We start from the raw sequence: 19112 nt of genomic DNA, 5'->3' as shown, positions 1-19112 counted from the left end.
AGGGCTATGGGGAGAGAGCGGGGGGACAGTGGGATTAGTTTGGGGATGGATACAGGGCTATGGGGAGAGAGCGGGGGACAGTGGGATTAGTTTGGGGATGGATACAGGGCTATGGGGAGAGAGCGGGGGGACAGTGGGATTAGTTTGGGGATGGATACAGGGCTATGGGGAGAGAGCGGGGACAGTGGGATTAGTTTGGGGATGGATACAGGGCTATGGGGAGAGAGAGCGGGGGGACAGTGGGATTAGTTTGGGGATGGATACAGGGCTATGGGGAGAGAGCGGGGGATAGTGGGATTAGTTTGGGGATGGATACAGGGCTATGGGGAGAGAGCGGGGGGACAGTGGGATTAGTTTGGGGATGGATACAGGGCTATGGGGAGAGAGAGCGGGGGGGCAGTGGGATTAGTTTGGGGATGGATACAGGGCTATGGGGAGAGAGCGGGGGGACAGTGGGATTAGTTTGGGGATGGATACAGGGCTATGGGGAGAGAGCGGGGGGACAGTGGGATTAGTTTGGGGATGGATACAGGGCTATGGGGAGAGAGAGCGGGGGGGCAGTGGGATTAGTTTGGGGATGGATACAGGGCTATGGGGAGAGAGCGGGGGGACAGTGGGATTAGTTTGGGGAACGATACTGGGCTATGGGGAGAGAGAGCGGGGGGGACAGTGGGATTAGTTTGGGGATGGATACAGGGCTATGGGGAGAGAGCGGGGGGACAGTGGGATTAGTTTGGGGATGGATACAGGGCTATGGGGAGAGAGAGCGGGGACAGTGGGATTAGTTTGGGGATGGATACAGGGCTATGGGGAGAGAGAGCGGGGGGACAGTGGGATTAGTTTGGGGATGGATACAGGGCTATGGGGAGAGAGCGGGGGGATAGTGGGATTAGTTTGGGGATGGATACAGGGCTATGGGGAGAGAGCGGGGGGACAGTGGGATTAGTTTGGGGATGGATACAGGGCTATGGGGAGAGAGAGCGGGGGGGCAGTGGGATTAGTTTGGGGATGGATACAGGGCTATGGGGAGAGAGCGGGGGGACAGTGGGATTAGTTTGGGGATGGATACAGGGCTATGGGGAGAGAGCGGGGGGACAGTGGGATTAGTTTGGGGATGGATACAGGGCTATGGGGAGAGAGAGCGGGGGGGCAGTGGGATTAGTTTGGGGATGGATACAGGGCTATGGGGAGAGAGCGGGGGGACAGTGGGATTAGTTTGGGGAACGATACTGGGCTATGGGGAGAGAGAGCGGGGGGGACAGTGGGATTAGTTTGGGGATGGATACAGGGCTATGGGGAGAGAGAGCGGGGGGACAGTGGGATTAGTTTGGGGATGGATACAGGGCTATGGGGAGAGAGCAGGGGGACAGTGGGATTAGTTTGGGGATGGATACAGGGCTATGGGGAGAGTGCGGGGGGACAGTGGGATTAGTTTGGGGATCGATACAGGGCTATGGGGAGAGAGCGGGGGGACAGTGGGATTAGTTTGGGGATGGATACAGGGCTATGGGGAGAGAGAGCGGGGGGACAGTGGGATTAGTTTGGGGATGGATACAGGGCTATGGAGAGAGAGCGGGGGGACAGTGGGATTAGTTTGGGGATGGATACAGGGCTATGGGGAGAGAGAGCGGGGGGACAGTGGGATTAGTTTGGGGATGGATACAGGGCTATGGAGAGAGAGCGGGGGGGACAGTGGGATTAGTTTGGGGATGGATACAGGGCTATGGGGAGAGAGAGCGGGGGGACAGTGGGATTAGTTTGGGGATGGATACAGGGCTATGGGGAGAGAGCGGGGGGACAGTGGGATTAGTTTGGGGATGGATACAGGGCTATGGGGAGAGAGCGGGGGACAGTGGGATTAGTTTGGGGATGGATACAGGGCTATGGGGAGAGAGCGGGGGGATAGTGGGATTAGTTTGGGGATGGATACAGGGCTATGGGGAGAGAGCGGGGGGACAGTGGGATTAGTTTGGGGATGGATACAGGGCTATGGGGAGAGAGAGCGGGGGGGCAGTGGGATTAGTTTGGGGATGGATACAGGGCTATGGGGAGAGAGCGGGGGGACAGTGGGATTAGTTTGGGGATGGATACAGGGCTATGGGGAGAGAGCGGGGGGACAGTGGGATTAGTTTGGGGATGGATACAGGGCTATGGGGAGAGAGAGCGGGGGGGCAGTGGGATTAGTTTGGGGATGGATACAGGGCTATGGGGAGAGAGCGGGGGGACAGTGGGATTAGTTTGGGGAACGATACTGGGCTATGGGGAGAGAGAGCGGGGGGGACAGTGGGATTAGTTTGGGGATGGATACAGGGCTATGGGGAGAGAGCGGGGGGACAGTGGGATTAGTTTGGGGATGGATACAGGGCTATGGGGAGAGAGAGCGGGGACAGTGGGATTAGTTTGGGGATGGATACAGGGCTATGGGGAGAGAGAGCGGGGGGACAGTGGGATTAGTTTGGGGATGGATACAGGGCTATGGGGAGAGAGCGGGGGACAGTGGGATTAGTTTGGGGATGGATACAGGGCTATGGGGAGAGAGCGGGGGGATAGTGGGATTAGTTTGGGGATGGATACAGGGCTATGGGGAGAGAGCGGGGGGACAGTGGGATTAGTTTGGGGATGGATACAGGGCTATGGGGAGAGAGAGCGGGGGGGCAGTGGGATTAGTTTGGGGATGGATACAGGGCTATGGGGAGAGAGCGGGGGGACAGTGGGATTAGTTTGGGGATGGATACAGGGCTATGGGGAGAGAGCGGGGGGACAGTGGGATTAGTTTGGGGATGGATACAGGGCTATGGGGAGAGAGAGCGGGGGGGCAGTGGGATTAGTTTGGGGATGGATACAGGGCTATGGGGAGAGAACGGGGGGACAGTGGGATTAGTTTGGGGAACGATACTGGGCTATGGGGAGAGAGCGGGGGGAACAGTGGGATTAGTTTGGGGATGGATACAGGGCTATGGGGAGAGAGCGGGGGGACAGTGGGATTAGTTTGGGGATCGATACAGGGCTACGGGGAGAGAGCGGGGGACAGTGGGATTAGTTTGGGGATGGATACAGGGCTATGGGGAGAGAGAGCGGGGGGACAGTGGGATTAGTTTGGGGATGGATACAGGGCTATGGGGAGAGAGCAGGGGGACAGTGGGATTAGTTTGGGGATGGATACAGGGCTATGGGGAGAGTGCGGGGGGACAGTGGGATTAGTTTGGGGATCGATACAGGGCTATGGGGAGAGAGCGGGGGGACAGTGGGATTAGTTTGGGGATGGATACAGGGCTATGGGGAGAGAGAGCGGGGGGACAGTGGGATTAGTTTGGGGATGGATACAGGGCTATGGAGAGAGAGCGGGGGGGACAGTGGGATTAGTTTGGGGATGGATACAGGGCTATGGGGAGAGAGAGCGGGGGGACAGTGGGATTAGTTTGGGGATGGATACAGGGCTATGGAGAGAGAGCGGGGGGGACAGTGGGATTAGTTTGGGGATGGATACAGGGCCATGGGGAGAGAGAGCGGGGGGACAGTGGGATTTGTTTGGGGATGGATACAGGGCTATGGGGAGAGAGCGGGGGGACAGTGGGATTAGTTTGGGGATGGATACAGGGCCATGGGGAGAGAGAGCGGGGGGACAGTGGGATTTGTTTGGGGATGGATACAGGGCTATGGGGAGAGAGAGCGGGGGGACAGTGGGATTAGTTTGGGGATGGATACAGGGCTATGGGGAGAGAGAGCGGGGGGACAGTGGGATTAGTTTGGGGATGGATACAGGGCTATGGGGAGAGAGCGGGGGGTCAGTGGGATTAGTTTGGGGATGGATACAGGGCTATGGGGAGAGAGCGGGGGGACAGTGGGATTAGTTTGGGGATGGATACAGGGCTATGGGGAGAGAGCGGGGGGACAGTGGGATTAGTTTGGGGATGGATACAGGGCCATGGGGAGAGAGAGCGGGGGGACAGTGGGATTTGTTTGGGGATGGATACAGGGCTATGGGGAGAGAGCGGGGGGACAGTGGGATTAGTTTGGGGATGGATACAGGGCTATGGGGAGAGAGAGCGGGGGGACAGTGGGATTAGTTTGGGGATGGATACAGGGCTATGGGGAGAGAGCGGGGGGACAGTGGGATTAGTTTGGGGATGGATACAGGGCTATGGGGAGAGAGAGCGGGGGGACAGTGGGATTAGTTTGGGGATGGATACAGGGCTATGGGGAGAGAGCGGGGGGACAGTGGGATTAGTTTGGGGATCGAGACAGGGCTATGGGGAGAGAGAGCGGGGGGACAGTGGGATTAGTTTGGGGATGGATACAGGGCTATGGGGAGAGAGAGCGGGGGGACAGTGGGATTAGTTTGGGGATGGATACAGGGCTATGGGGAGAGAGCGGGGGGACAGTGGGATTAGTTTGGGGATGGATACAGGGCTATGGGGAGAGAGAGCGGGGGGACAGTGGGATTAGTTTGGGGATGGATACAGGGCTATGGGGAGAGAGAACGGGGACAGTGGGATTAGTTTGGGGATGGATACAGGGCTATGGGGAGAGAGAGCGGGGGGACAGTGGGATTAGTTTGGGGATCGATACAGGGCTATGGGGAGAGAGAACGGGGACAGTGGGATTAGTTTGGGGATGGATACAGGGCTATGGGGAGAGAGAACGGGGGGACAGTGGGATTAGTTTGGGGATGGATACAGGGCTATGGGGAGAGAGCGGGGGGGACAGTGGGATTAGTTTGGGGATGGATACAGGGCTATGGGGAGAGAGAGCGGGGGGACAGTGGGATTAGTTTGGGGATCGATACAGGGCTATGGAGAGAGAGAGCGGGGGGACAGTGAGATTAGTTTGGGGATGGATACAGGGCTATGGGGAGAGAGAGCGGGGGGACAGTGGGATTAGTTTGGGGATCGATACAGGGCTATGGGGAGAGAGCGGGGGTCAGTGGGATTAGTTTGGGGATGGATACAGGGCTATGGGGAGAGAGAGCGGGGGGACAGTGGGATTAGTTTGGGGATGGATACAGGGCTATGGGGAGAGAGAACGGGGACAGTGGGATTAGTTTGGGGATGGATACAGGGCTATGGGGAGAGAGCGGGGGGACAGTGGGATTAGTTTGGGGATCGATACAGGGCTATGGGGAGAGAGAGCGGGGGGACAGTGGGATTAGTTTGGGGATCGATACAGGGCTATGGGGAGAGAGCGGGGGGACAGTGGGATTAGTTTGGGGATGGATACAGGGCTATGGGGAGAGAGAGCGGGGGACAGTGGGATTAGTTTGGGGATGGATACAGGGCTATGGGGAGAGAGCGGGGGGACAGTGGGATTAGTTTGGGGATTGATACAGGGCTATGGGGAGAGAGAGCGGGGGGACAGTGGGATTAGTTTGGGGATTGATACAGGGCTATGGGGAGAGAGAGCGGGGGGACAGTGGGATTAGTTTGGGGATGGATACAGGGCTATGGGGAGAGAGAACGGGGACAGTGGGATTAGTTTGGGGATGGATACAGGGCTATGGGGAGAGAGCGGGGGGACAGTGGGATTAGTTTGGGGATCGATACAGGGCTATGGGGAGAGAGAGCGCGGGGACAGTGGGATTAGTTTGGGGATGGATACAGGGCTATGGGGAGAGAGCGGGGGGACAGTGGGATTAGTTTGGGGATGGATACAGGGCTATGGGGAGAGAGAGCGGGGGGACAGTGGGATTAGTTTGGGGATTGATACAGGGCTATGGGGAGAGAGAGCGGGGGGACAGTGGGATTAGTTTGAACGACAAGGGGGCGATGGTTAGATTCTCTCTTGTTGGAGACGGTAACCCCCAGGATGTTGATAGTGGGGGGGGAAGGGTGGCTCAGTGACGGTAACGCCATTGAACGTCAAGGGGGCGATGGTTGAACTGTCCCGTTGGCCACCATGTTCGGTCACTGACTCGCGAGTGTCATGGAGAGGTCACTGGGAAATTGCGAGCAGTGGGGACTTTGCCGCATCGGTGGAAAGTTCCGGAGCCAAATATCCTCTGGGTTCCCCAGCCATTTGGCCACGGACGGTCTCCTAGGAAATGGCGTCTCTGGGCTTGGTGACGCTCCAGGAGTCAGTGAGACGTGACAGTGTCCAATGTCAACGTGCCCCTGAACACCCTGTCCATTCGCTGGCACCATCCCCAAATCCTCTCGCGTTCCAGCCCTCAGCAGTCTCGGGCAATTAACTTCCGAGTTTTCGAGACTGGAGTAACGAGGCGTTCAAATTCGGAGGGACATGTGCCAATCACATGAGAGAGAGAGAGAGAGAGAGAGAGAGAGAAAAGCTCAAACCATCGCCCCCTTGACGTTCAATGGTGTTACCGTCACTGAATCACCCCCCCCCCACTATCAACATCCTGGGGGTTACTGTCTCCAACAAGAGAGAATCTAACCATCGCCCCCTTGACGTTCGATGGTGTTACCGTCACTGAATCACCCTTCCCCCCCCCACTATCAACATCCTGGGGGTTACCGTCTCCAACAAGAGAGAATCTAACCATCGCCCCCTTGACGTTCGATGGTGTTACCGTCACTGAATCACCCTTCCCCCCCCCACTATCAACATCCTGGGGGTTACTGTCTCCAACAAGAGAGAATCTAACCATCGCCCCCTTGACGTTCAATGGCGTTACCATAACTGAATCCCCCTTCCCCCCCCACTATCAACATCCTGGGGGTTACCGTCTCCAACAAGAGAGAATCTAACCATCGCCCCCTTGACGTTCAATGGTGTTACTGTCACTGAATCCCCCTTCCCCCCCCCACTATCAACATCCTGGGGGTTACCGTCTCCAACAAGAGAGAATCTAACCATCGCCCCTTGACCTTCAATGGTATCAGTCGACCCCACTAAACCCCTCCCAGACGGTGAGGCGGGCTGTCTCTGACCTCACTCCTGACCCTTGACAGGGTCTGACCCCCTCCTTCCCTCCCTCGCTCAGCCCCAGTCAGAGCCATGGGGGCTACCCATCAGACGGACTGGAGTGTGGTCGCGAGACCCCCATACCTTCCCAACGCCTCAAACACTTCGGGCAGGGAGTGACGGACACTCGAGGGTGAGGGACGATGAGGGGGCCCTCCGAGGTAGTGGTGAGAAGTCGTGAAAAACATGACTCTACATCTAACCCCCCTGTCCCTGGGAGTTGGGGGGGGGGGGACGGTGTAGAGGGAGCTTTACTCTGTATCTAAACCCCCTGTCCCTGGGAATGGGGGGGACGGTGTAGAGGGAGCTTTACTCTGTATCTAACCCCCCTGTCCCTGGGAGTGGGGGGGACGGTGTAGAGGGAGCTTTACTCTGTATCTAACCCCCCTGTCCCTGGGAGTGGGGGGGACGGTGTAGAGGGAGCTTTACTCTGTAGCTAACCCCCCTGTCCCTGGGAGTGGGGGACACGGTGTAGAGGGAGCTTTACTCTGTATCTAACCCCCCTGTCCCTGGGAGTGGGGGTGACGGTGTAGAGGGAGCTTTACTCTGTATCTAACCCCCCTGTCCCTGGGAGTGGGAGGGGGGGACGGTGTAGAGGGAGCTTTACTCTGTATCTAACCCCCTGTCCCTGGGAGTGGGGGGTGGGGGGGACGGTGCAGAGGGAGCTTTACTCTGTATCTAACCCCCCTGTCCCTGGAAATGGGGGGACGGTGTAGAGGGAGCTTTACGCTGTATCTAACCGCCCTGTCCCTGGGAGTGGGGGGGGGGAGAAGGTGTAGAGGGAGCTTTACTCTGTATCTAACCCCCCTGTCCCTGGAAGTGGGGGGGACGGTGTAGAGGGAGCTTTACTCTGTATCTAACCCCCCTGTCCCTGGGAGTGGGGGGGACGGTGTAGAGGGAGCTTTAATCTGTATCTAACCCCCCTGTCCCTGGGAGTTGGGGGGACCGTGTAGAGGGAGCTTTACTCTGTATCTAACCCCCCTGTCCCTGGGAGTGGGGGGGGACGGTGTAGAGAGAGCTTTACTCTGTATCTAACCCCCCTGTCCCTGGGAGTTGGGGGGACCGTGTAAAGGGAGCTTTACTCTGTATCTAACCCCCCTGTCCCTGGGAGTGGGGGGGGACGGTGCAGAGGGAGCTTTACTCTGTATCTAACCCCCCTGTCCCTGGGAGTGGGGGGGGACGGTGTAGAGGGAGCTTTACTCTGTATCTAACCCCCCTGTCCCTGGGAGTGGGGGGACGGTGTAGAGGGAGCTTTACTCTATATCTAACCCCCCTGTCCCTGGGAGTGGGGGAGACGGTGTAGAGGGAGCTTTACTCTGTATCTCCCCCATGTCCCATAGTGCCCAGGGATGTGTAGGTTAGGGTGGGTTGGCCGTGGGGACAGTGTCCCATAGTGCCCAGGGATGTGTAGGTTAGGGTGGGTTGGCCGTGGGGACAGTGTCCCATAGTGCCCAGGGATGTGTAGGTTAGGGTGGGTTGGCCGTGGGGACAGTGTCCCATAGTGCCCAGGGATGTGTAGGTGAGGGTGGGTTGGCCGTGGGGACAGTGTCCCATAGTGCCCAGGGATGTGTAGGTTAGGGTGGGTTGGCCGTGGGGACAGTGTCCCATAGTGCCCCAGGGATGTGTAGGTTAGGGTGGGTTGGCCGTGGGGACAGTGTCCCATAGTGCCCAGGGATGTGTAGGTTAGGGTGGGTTAGCCGTGGGGACAGTGTCCCATAGTGCCCAGGGATGTGTAGGTTAGGGTGGGTTGGGCGTGGGGACAGTGCCCCATAGTGCCCAGGGATGTGTAGGTTAGGGTGGGTTGGCCGTGGGGACAGTGTCCCATAGTGCCCCAGGGATGTGTAGGTTAGGGTGGGTTGGCCGTGGGGACAGTGTCCCATAGTGCCCCAGGGATGTGTAGGTTAGGGTGGGTTGGCCGTGGGGACAGTGTCCCATAGTGCCCAGGGATGTGTATGTTCGGGGGGGTTGGCCGTGGGGACAGTGTCCCATAGTGTCCAGGGAGGTGTAGGTTAGGGTGGGTTGGCCGTGGGGACTGTGTCCCATAGTGCCCACTGATGTGTAGGTTAGGGTGGGTTGGCCGTGGGGACAGTGTCCCATAGTGCCCAGGGGTGTGTAGTTTAGGTTGGGTCGGCCGTGGGGACGGTGTCCCATAGTGCCCCAGGGACGTGTAGGTTAGGGTGGGTTGGCCGTGGGGACAATGTCCCATAGTGCCCAGGGATGTGTAGGTCAGGGTGGGTTGGCTGTGGGGACAGTGTCCCATAGTGCCCAGGGATGTGTAGGTAAGGGTGGGTTGGCCGTGGGGACAGTGTCCCATAGTGCCCAGGGATGTGTAGGTTAGGGTGGGTTGGCCGTGGGGACAGTGTCCCATAGTGCCCAGGGATGTGTAGGTTAGGGTGGGTTGGCCGTGGGGACAGTGTCCCATAGTGCCCAGGGATGTGTAGGTTCGGGGGGGGTTGGCCGTGGGGACAGTGTCCCATAGTGCCCAGGGATGTGTAGATTAGGGTGGGTTGGCCGTAGGGACAGTGTCCCATAGTGCCCCAGGGATGTGTAGGTTAGGGTGGGTTGGCCGTTGAGACAGTGTCCCATAGTGCCCAGGGATGTGTAGATTCGGGTGGGTTGGCCGTGGGGACAGTGTCCCATAGTGCCCAGGGATGTGTAGGTTAGGGTGGGTTGGCCGTGGGGACAGTGTCCCATAGTGCCCAGGGATGTGTAGGTCAGGGTGGGTTGGCCGTGGGGACAGTGTCCCATAGTGCCCAGGGTTGTGTAGGGTAGGGTGGGTCGGCCGTGGGGACAGTGTCCCATAGTGCCCAGGGATGTGTAGGTTAGGGTGGGTTGGCCGTGGGGACAGTGTCCCATAGTGCCCCAGGGGTGTGTAGGTTAGGGTGGGTTGGCCGTGGGGACAGTGTCCCATAGTGCCCAGGGATGTGTAGGTTAGGGTGGGTTGGCCGTGGGGACAGTGTCCCATAGTGCCCCAGGGATGTGTAGGTTAGGGTGGGTTGGCAGTGGGGACAGTGTCCCATAGTGCCCAGGGATGGGTAGGTTAGGGTGGGTTGGCCGTGGGGACAGTGTCCCATAATGCCCAGGGATGTGTAGGTTAGGGTGGGTTGGCCGTGGGGACAGTGTCCCATAGTGCCCAGGGATGTGTAGGTTAGGGTGGGTTGGCCGTGGGGACAGTGTCCCATAGTGCCCAGGGATGTGTAGGTTAGGGTGGGTTGGCGGTGGGGACAGTGACCCATAGTGCCCCAGGGATGTGTAGGTTAGGGTGGGTTGGCCGTGGGGTCAGTGTCCCATAGTGCCCAGGGATGTGTAGGTTAGGGTGGGTTGGCCGTGGGGACAGTGTCCCATAGTGCCCAGGGATGTGTAGGTTAGGGTGGGTTGGCGGTGGGGACAGTGTCCCATAGTGCCCAGGGATGTGTAGGTTAGGGTGGGTTGGCCGTGGGGACAGTGTCCCATAGTGCCCAGGGATGTGTAGGTTAGGGTGGTTTGGCCGTGGGGACAGTGTCCCATAGTGCCCAGGGATGTGTAGGGTTAGGGTGGGTCGGCCGTGGGGACAGTGTCCCATAGTGCCCAGGGATGTGTAGGTTAGGGTGGGTTGGCCGTGGGGACAGTGTCCCATAGTGCCCAGGGGTGTGTAGGTTAGGGTGGGTTGGCCGTGGGGACAGTGTCCCATAGTGCCCAGGGATGTGTAGGTTAGGGTGTGTTGGCCATGGGGACAGTGTCCCATAGTGCCCAGGGATGTGTAGGTTAGGGTGGGTTGACCGTGGGGAAATTGTCCCATAGTGCCCAGGGATGTGTAGGTTAGGGTGTGTTGGCCGTGGGGACAGTGTCCCATAGTGCCCAGGGATGTGTAGGTTAGGGTGGGTTGGCCATGGGGACAGTGTCCCATAGTGCCCAGGGATGTGTAGGTTAGGGTGGGTTGGCCGTGGGGACAGTGTCCCATAGTGCCCAGGGATGTGTAGGTCAGGGTGGGTTGGCCGTGGGGACAGTGTCCCATAGTGCCCCAGGGATGTGTAGGTTAGGGTGTGTTGGCCGTGGGGACAGTGTCCCATAGTGCCCAGGGATGTGTAGGTTAGGGTGGGTTGACCATGGGGACAGTGTCCTATCGTGCCCAGGGATGTGTAGGTTAGGGTGGGTTGACCATGGGGACAGTGTCCCATAGTGCCCAGGGATGTGTAGGTTCGGGGGGGGGTTGGCCGTGGGGACAGTGTCCCATAATGCCCAGGGATGTGTAGGTTAGGGTGGGTTGGCCGTGGGGACAGTGTCCCGTAGTGCCCAGGGATGTGTAGGTTACGGTGGGTTGGCCGTGGGGACAGTGTCCCATAGTGCCCAGGGATGTGTAGGTTCGGGGGGGGTTGGCCGTGGGGACAGTGTCCCATAGTGCCAAGGGATGTGTAGGTTAGGGTGGGTTGGCCGTGGGGACAGTGTCCCATAGTGCCCAGGGATGTGTAGGTTAGGGTGGGTTGGCCGTGGGGACAGTGTGCCGTAGTGCCCAGGGATGTGTAGGTTACGGTGGGTTGGCCGTGGGGACAGTGTCCCATCGTGCCCAGGGATGTGTAGGTTAGGGTGGGTTGGCCGTGGGGACAGTGTCCCATAGTGCCCAGGGATGTGTAGGTTAGGGTGGGTTGGCCGTGGGGACAGTGTCCCATAGTGCCCAGGGATGTGTAGGTTAGGGTGTGTTGGCCATGGGGACAGTGTCCCATAGTGCCCAGGGATGTGTAGGTTAGGGTGTGTTGGCCATGGGGACAGTGTCCCATAGTGCCCAGGGATATGTAGGTTAGTGTGGGTTGGCCGTGGGGACAGTGTCCCATAGTGCCCCAGGGATGTGTAGGTTAGGGTGTGTTGGCCATGGGGACAGTGTCCCATAGTGCCCAGGGGTGTGTACGTTAGGGTGGGTTGGCCATGGGGTCAGTGTCCCATAGTGCCCAGGGCAGTGTAGGTTAGGGTGGGTTGGCCGTGGGGACAGTGTCCCATAGTGCCCAGAGATGTGTAGGTTAGGGTGGGTTGGCCGTGGGGACAGTGTCCCATAGTGCCCAGGGATGTGTAGGTTCGGGTGGGTTGGCCGTGAGGACAGTGTCCCATAATGCCCAGGGACGTGTAGGTTAGGGTGTGTTGGCCGTGGGGACAGTGTCCCATAGTGCCCAGGGATGTGTAGGTTAGGGTGGGTTGACCATGGGGACAGTGTCCCATAGTGCCCAGGGGTGTGTAGGTTCGGGGGGGGTTGGCTGTGGGGACAGTGTCCCATAGTGCCCAGGGACGTGTAGGTTAGGGTGGGTTGGCCGTGGGGACAGTGTCCCATAATGCCCAGGGACGTGTAGGTTAGGGTGGGTTGGCCGTGGGGACAGTGTCCCATAGTGCCCAGGGATGTGTAGGTTAGGGTGGGTTGGCCGTGGGGACAGTGTCCCATAGTGCCCCAGGGATGTGTAGGTTAGGGTGTGTTGGCCGTGGGGACAGTGTCCCATAGTGCCCAGGGATGTGTAGGTTAGGGTGGGTTGGCCGTGGGGACAGTGTCCCATAGTGCCCAGGGACGTGTAGGTTAGGGTGGGTTGGCCGTGGGGACAGTGTCCCATAGTGCCCAGGAATGTGTAGGTTAGGGTGGGTTGGCCGTGGGGACAGTGTCCCATAGTGCCCAGGGATGTGTAGGTTAGGGTGGGTTGGCCGTGGGGACAGTGTCCCATAGTGCCCAGGGATGTGTATGTTCGGGGGGGTTGGCCGTGGGGACAGTGTCCCATAGTGCCCAGGGATGTGTAGGTTAGGGTGGGTTGGCCGTGGGGACAGTGTCCCATAGTGTCCTGGGATGTGTAGGTTAGGGTGGGTTGGCCGTGGGGACAGTGTCCCATAGTGCCCAGGGATGTGTAGGTTAGGGTGGGTTGGCCGTGGGGACAGTGTCCCATAGTGCCCCAGGGATGTGTAGGTTAGGGTGGGTTGGCCATGGGGACAGTGTCCCATAGTGCCCAGGGATGTGAAGGTTAGGGTGGGTTGGCCGTGGGGACAGTGTCCCATAGTGCCCAGGGATGTGTAGGTTCGGGTGTGTTGGCCGTGGGGACAGTGTCCCATAGTGTCCCAGGGATGTGTAGGTTCGGGTGGGTTGGCCGTGGGGACAGTGTCCCATAGTGCCCAGGGATGTGTAGGTTAGGGTGGGTTGGCCGTGGGGAAATTATCCCATCGTGCCCAGGGATGTGTAGGTTCGGGTGATTTGGCCGTGGGGACAGTGTCCCATAGTGTCCCAGGGATGTGTAGGTTCGGGTGGGTTGGCCGTGGGGACAGTGTCCCATAGTGCCCAGGGATGTGTAGGTTAGGGTGGGTTGGCCGTGGGGACAGTGTCCCATAGTGCCCAGGGATGTGTAGGTTAGGGTGGGTTGGCCGTGGGGACAGTGTCCCATAGTGCCCAGGGATGTGTAGGTTAGGGTGGGTTGGCCGTGGGGACAGTGTCCCATAGTGCCCAGGGATGTGTAGGTTAGGGTGGGTTGGCCGTGGGGACAGTGTCCCATAGTACCCAGGGGTGTGTAGGTTAGGGTGGGTTGGCCGTGGGGACAGTGTCCCATAATGCCCAGGGATGTGTAGGTTAGGGTGGGTTGACCATGGGGACAGTGTCCCATAGTGCCCAGGGGTGTGTAGGTTAGGGTGGGTTGGCCGTGGGGACAGTGTCCCATAGTGCCCAGGGACGTGTAGGTTAGGGTGGGTTGGCCGTGGGGACAGTGTCCCATAGTGCCCAGGGATGTGTAGGTTAGGGTGTGTTGGCCATGGGGACAGTGTCCCATAGTGCCCAGGGATATGTAGGTTAGGGTGGGTTGGCCGTGGGGACAGTGTCCCATAATGCCCAGGGACGTGTCGGTTAGGGTGTGTTGGCCGTGGGGACAGTGTCCCATAGTGCCCAGGGACGTGTAGGTTAGGGTGGGTTGACCATGGGGACAGTGTCCCATAGTGCCCAGGGATGTGTAGGTTCGGGGGGGGTTGGCTGTGGGGACAGTGTCCCATAGTGCCCAGGGATGTGTAGGTTAGGGTGGGCCGTGGGGACAGTGTCCCATAGTGCCCAGGGATGTGTAGGTTAGGGTGGGTTGGCTGTGGGGACAGTGTCCCATAGTGCCCAGGGACGTGTAGGTTAGGGTGGGTTGGCCGTGGGGACAGTGTCCCATAGTGCCCAGGGGTGTGTAGTTTAGGGTGGGTTGGCCGTGGGGACAGTGCCCCATAGTGCCCAGGGATGTGTAGGTTAGGGTGGGTTGGCCGTGGGTACAGTGTCCCATAGTGCCCAGGGATGTGTAGGTTAGGGTGGGTTGGCCGTGGGGACAGTGTCCCATAGTGCCCAGGGATGTGTAGGTTAGGGTGGTGTTGGCCGTGGGGACAGTGTCCCATAGTGCCCAGGGATGTGTAGGTTAGGGTGGGTTGGCCGTGGGGACAGTGTCCCATAGTGCCCAGGGATGTGTAGGTTAGGGTGGGTTGGCCGTGGGGACAGTGTCCCATAGTGCCCCAGGGATGTGTAGGTTAGGGTGGGATGGCCGTGGGGACAGTGTCCCATAGTGCCCAGGGATGTGTAGGTCAGGGTGGGTTGGCCGTGGGGACAGTGTCCCATAGTGCCCAGGGATGTGTAGGTTAGGCTGGGTTGGCCGTGGGGACAGTGTCCCATAGTGCCCCAGGGGTGTGTAGGTTAGGGTGGGTTGGCCGTGGGGACAGTGTCCCATAATGCCCAGGGATGTGTAGGTTAGGGTGGGTTGACCATGGGGACAGTGTCCAATAGTGCCCAGGGGTGTGTAGGTTAGGGTGGGTTGGCCGTGGGGACAGTGTCCCATAGTGCCCAGGGACGTGTAGGTTAGGGTGGGTTGGCCGTCGGGACAGTGTCCCATAGTGCCCAGGGATGTGTAGGTTAGGGTGTGTTGGCCATGGGGACAGTGTCCCATAGTGCCCAGGGATATGTAGGTTAGGGTGGGTTGGCCGTGGGGACAGTGTCCCATAATGCCCAGGGACGTGTCGGTTAGGGTGTGTTGGCCGTGGGGACAGTGTCCCATAGTGCCCAGGGACGTGTAGGTTAGGGTGGGTTGACCATGGGGACAGTGTCCCATAGTGCCCAGGGATGTGTAGGTTCGGGGGGGGTTGGCTGTGGGGACAGTGTCCCATAGTGCCCAGGGATGTGTAGGTTAGGGTGGGCCGTGGGGACAGTGTCCCATAGTGCCCAGGGATGTGTAGGTTAGGGTGGGTTGGCTGTGGGGACAGTGTCCCATAGTGCCCAGGGACGTGTAGGTTAGGGTGGGTTGGCCGTGGGGACAGTGTCCCATAGTGCCCAGGGGTGTGTAGTTTAGGGTGGGTTGGCCGTGGGGACAGTGCCCCATAGTGCCCAGGGATGTGTAGGTTAGGGTGGGTTGGCCGTGGGTACAGTGTCCCATAGTGCCCAGGGATGTGTAGGTTAGGGTGGGTTGGCCGTGGGGACAGTGTCCCATAGTGCCCAGGGATGTGTAGGTTAGGGTGGTGTTGGCCGTGGGGACAGTGTCCCATAGTGCCCAGGGATGTGTAGGTTAGGGTGGGTTGGCCGTGGGGACAGTGTCCCATAGTGCCCCAGGGATGTGTAGGTTAGGGTGGGTTGGCCATGGGGACAGTGTCCCATAGTGCCCAGGGATGTGAAGGTTAGGGTGGGTTGGCCGTGGGGACAGTGTCCCATAGTGCCCAGGGATGTGTAGGTTCGGGTGTGTTGGCCGTGGGGACAGTGTCCCATAGTGTCCCAGGGATGTGTAGGTTCGGGTGGGTTGGCCGTGGGGACAGTGTCCCATAGTGCCCAGGGATGTGTAGGTTAGGGTGGGTTGGCCGTGGGGAAATTATCCCATCGTGCCCAGGGACGTGTAGGTTAGGCTGGGTTGGCCGTGGGGACAGTGTCCCATAGTGCCCCAGGGATGTGTAGGTTAGGGTGGGTTGGCCGTGGGGACAGTGTCCCATAGTGCCCAGGGATGTGTAGGTTAGGGTGTGTTGGCCATGGGGACAGTGTCCCATAGTGCCCAGGGATATGTAGGTTAGGGTGGGTTGGCCGTGGGGACAGTGTCCCATAGTGCCCCAGGGATGTGTAGGTTAGGGTGTGTTGGCCATGGGGACAGTGTCCCATAGTGCCCAGGGGTGTGTAGGTTAGGGTGGGTTGGCCATGGGGTCAGTGTCCCATAGTGCCCAGGGATGTGTAGGTTAGGGTGGGTTGGCGGTGGGGACAGTGTCCCATAGTGCCCAGGGATGTGTAGGTTAGGGTGGGTTGGCCGTGGGGACAGTGTCCCATAGTGCCCAGGGTTGTGTAGGTTAGGGTGGGTTGGCCGTGGGGACACTGTCCCATAGTGCCCAGGGATGTGTAGGTTAGGGTGGGTTGGCCGTGGGGACAGTGTCCCATAGTGCCCAGGGATGTGTAGGTTAGGGTGGGTTGGCGGTGGGGACAGTGTCCCATAGTGCCCAGGGATGTGTAGGTTAGGGTGGGTTGGCCGTGGGGACAGTGTCCCATAGTGCCCAGGGATGTGTAGGTTAGGGTGGGTTGGCCGTGGGGACAGTGTCCCATAGTGCCCAGGGATGTGTATGTTCGGGGGGGTTGGCCGTGGGGACAGTGTCCCATAGTGCCCAGGGATGTGTAGGTTAGGGTGGGTTGGCCATGGGGACAGTGTCCCATAGTGCCCACTGATGTGTAGGTTAGGGTGTGTTGGCCGTGGGGACAGTGTCCCATAGTGCCCAGGGATGTGTAGGTTAGGGTGGGTTGACCATGGGGACAGTGTCCTATCGTGCCCAGGGATGTGTAGGTTAGGGTGGGTTGGCCGTGGGGACAGTGTCCCATAGTGCCCAGGGATGTGTAGGTGAGGGTGGGTCGGCCGTGGGGACAGTGTCCCATAGTGCCCAGGGATGTGTAGGTTAGGGTGGGTGGGCCGTGGGGACAGTATCCCATAGTGCCCAGGGATGTGTACGTTGGGGTGGGTTGGCCGTGGGGACAGTGTCCCATAGTGTCCTGGGATGTGTAGGTTAGGGTGGGTTGGCCGTGGGGACAGTGTCCCATAGTGCCCAGGGATGTGTAGGTCAGGGTGGGTTGGCCGTGGGGACAGTGTCCCATAGTGCCCAGGGATGTGTAGGTTAGGGTGGGTTGGCCGTGGGGACAGTGTCCCATAGTGCCCCAGGATGTGTAGGTTAGGGTGGGTTGGCCATGGGGACAGTGTCCCATAGTGCCCAGGGATGTGAAGGTTAGGGTGGGTTGGCCGTGGGGACAGTGTCCCATAGTGCCCAGGGATGTGTAGGTTCGGGTGTGTTGGCCGTGGGGTCAGTGTCCCATAGTGTCCCAGGGATGTGTAGGTTAGGGTGGGTTGGCCGTGGGGACAGTGTCCCATAGTGCCCCAGGGATGTGTAGGTTAGGGTGGGTTGGCCATGGGGACAGTGTCCCATCGTGCCCAGGGATGTGAAGGTTAGGGTGGGTTGGCCGTGGGGACATGGTCCCATAGTGCCCCAGGGATGTGTAGGTTAGGGTCGGTTGGCCGTGGGGACAGTGTCCCATAATGCCCAGGGATGTGTAGGTTAGGGTGTGTTGGCCGTGGGGACAGTGTCCCATAGTGCCCAGGGATGTGTAGGTCAGGGTGGGTTGGCCGTGGGGACAGTGTCCCATAGTGCCCAGGGATGTGTAGGTTAGGGTGGGTTGGCCGTGGGGACAGTGTCCCATAGTGCCCCAGGATGTGTAGGTTAGGGTGGGTTGGCCATGGGGACAGTGTCCCATAGTGCCCAGGGATGTGAAGGTTAGGGTGGGTTGGCCGTGGGGACAGTGTCCCATAGTGCCCAGGGATGTGTAGGTTCGGGTGTGTTGGCCGTGGGGTCAGTGTCCCATAGTGTCCCAGGGATGTGTAGGTTAGGGTGGGTTGGCCGTGGGGACAGTGTCCCATAGTGCCCCAGGGATGTGTAGGTTAGGGTGGGTTGGCCATGGGGACAGTGTCCCATCGTGCCCAGGGATGTGAAGGTTAGGGTGGGTTGGCCGTGGGGACATGGTCCCATAGTGCCCCAGGGATGTGTAGGTTAGGGTCGGTTGGCCGTGGGGACAGTGTCCCATAATGCCCAGGGATGTGTAGGTTAGGGTGTGTTGGCCGTGGGGACAGTGTCCCATAGTGCCCAGGGATGTGTAGGTTAGGGTGGGTTGGCCGTGGGGAAATTGTCCCATAGTGCCCAGGGATGTGTAGGTTAGGGTGGGTTGGCCGTGGGGACAGTGTCCCATAGTGCCCAGGGATGTGTAGGTTAGGGTGGGTCGGCCATGGGGACAGTGTCCCATAGTGCCCAGGGATGTGTAGGTTAGGGTGGGTTGGCCGTGGGGTCAGTGTCCCATAGTGCCCAGGGATGTGTAGGTTAGGGTGGGTTGGCCGTGGGGACAGTGTCCCATAGTGCCCCAGTGATGTGTAGGTTAGGGTGGGTTGGCCGTGGGGACAGTGTCCCATAGTGTCCCAGGGATGTGTAGGTTAGGGTGTGTTGGCCGTGGGGACAGTGTCCCATAGTGTCCCAGGGATGTGTAGGTTCGGGTGGGTTGGCCGTGGGGACAGTGTCCCATAGTGCCCAGGGATGTGTAGGTTAGGGTGGGTTGGCCGTGGGGACAGTGTCCCATAGTGCCCAGGGATGTGTAGGTTAGGGTGGGTTGGCCGTGGGGACAGTGTCCCATAGTGCCCAGGGATGTGTAGGTTAGGGTGGGTTGGCCATGGGGAGAGTGTCCCATAGTACCCAGGGGTGTGTAGGTTAGGGTGGGTTGGCCGTGGGGACAGTGTCCCATAGTGCCCAGGGATGTGTAGGTTAGGGTGAGTTGGCTGTGGGGATAGTGTCCCATAGTGCCCAGGGACGTGTAGGTTAGGGTGGGTTGGCCGTGGGGACAGTATCCCATAATGCCCAGGGACGTGTAGGTTAGGGTGGGTTGGCCGTGGGGACAGTGTCCCATAGTGCCCAGGGGTGTGTAGGTTAGGGTGTGTTGGCCGTGGGGACAGTATCCCATAGTGCCCAGGGATGTGTAGGTTAGGGTGGGTTGACCATGGGGACAGTGTCCTATCGTGCCCAGGGATGTGTAGGTTCGGGGGGGTTGGCCGTGGGGACAGTGTCCCATAATGCCCAGGGATGTGTAGGTTAGGGTGGGTCGGCGTGGGGACAGTGTCCCATAGTGCCCAGGGATGTGTAGGTTAGGGTGGGTTGACCATGGGGACAGTGTCCCATAGTGCCCAGGGATGTGTAGGTTA

Source organism: Chiloscyllium plagiosum, unplaced genomic scaffold, assembly GCF_037043375.1.
Source record: "Chiloscyllium plagiosum isolate Xiang-an unplaced genomic scaffold, Cpla_swu_hap1 HiC_scaffold_110, whole genome shotgun sequence".
Classification (NCBI taxonomy): Eukaryota; Metazoa; Chordata; class Chondrichthyes; order Orectolobiformes; family Hemiscylliidae; genus Chiloscyllium; species Chiloscyllium plagiosum.
Note: the sequence above shows the minus strand (reverse complement) of the source record.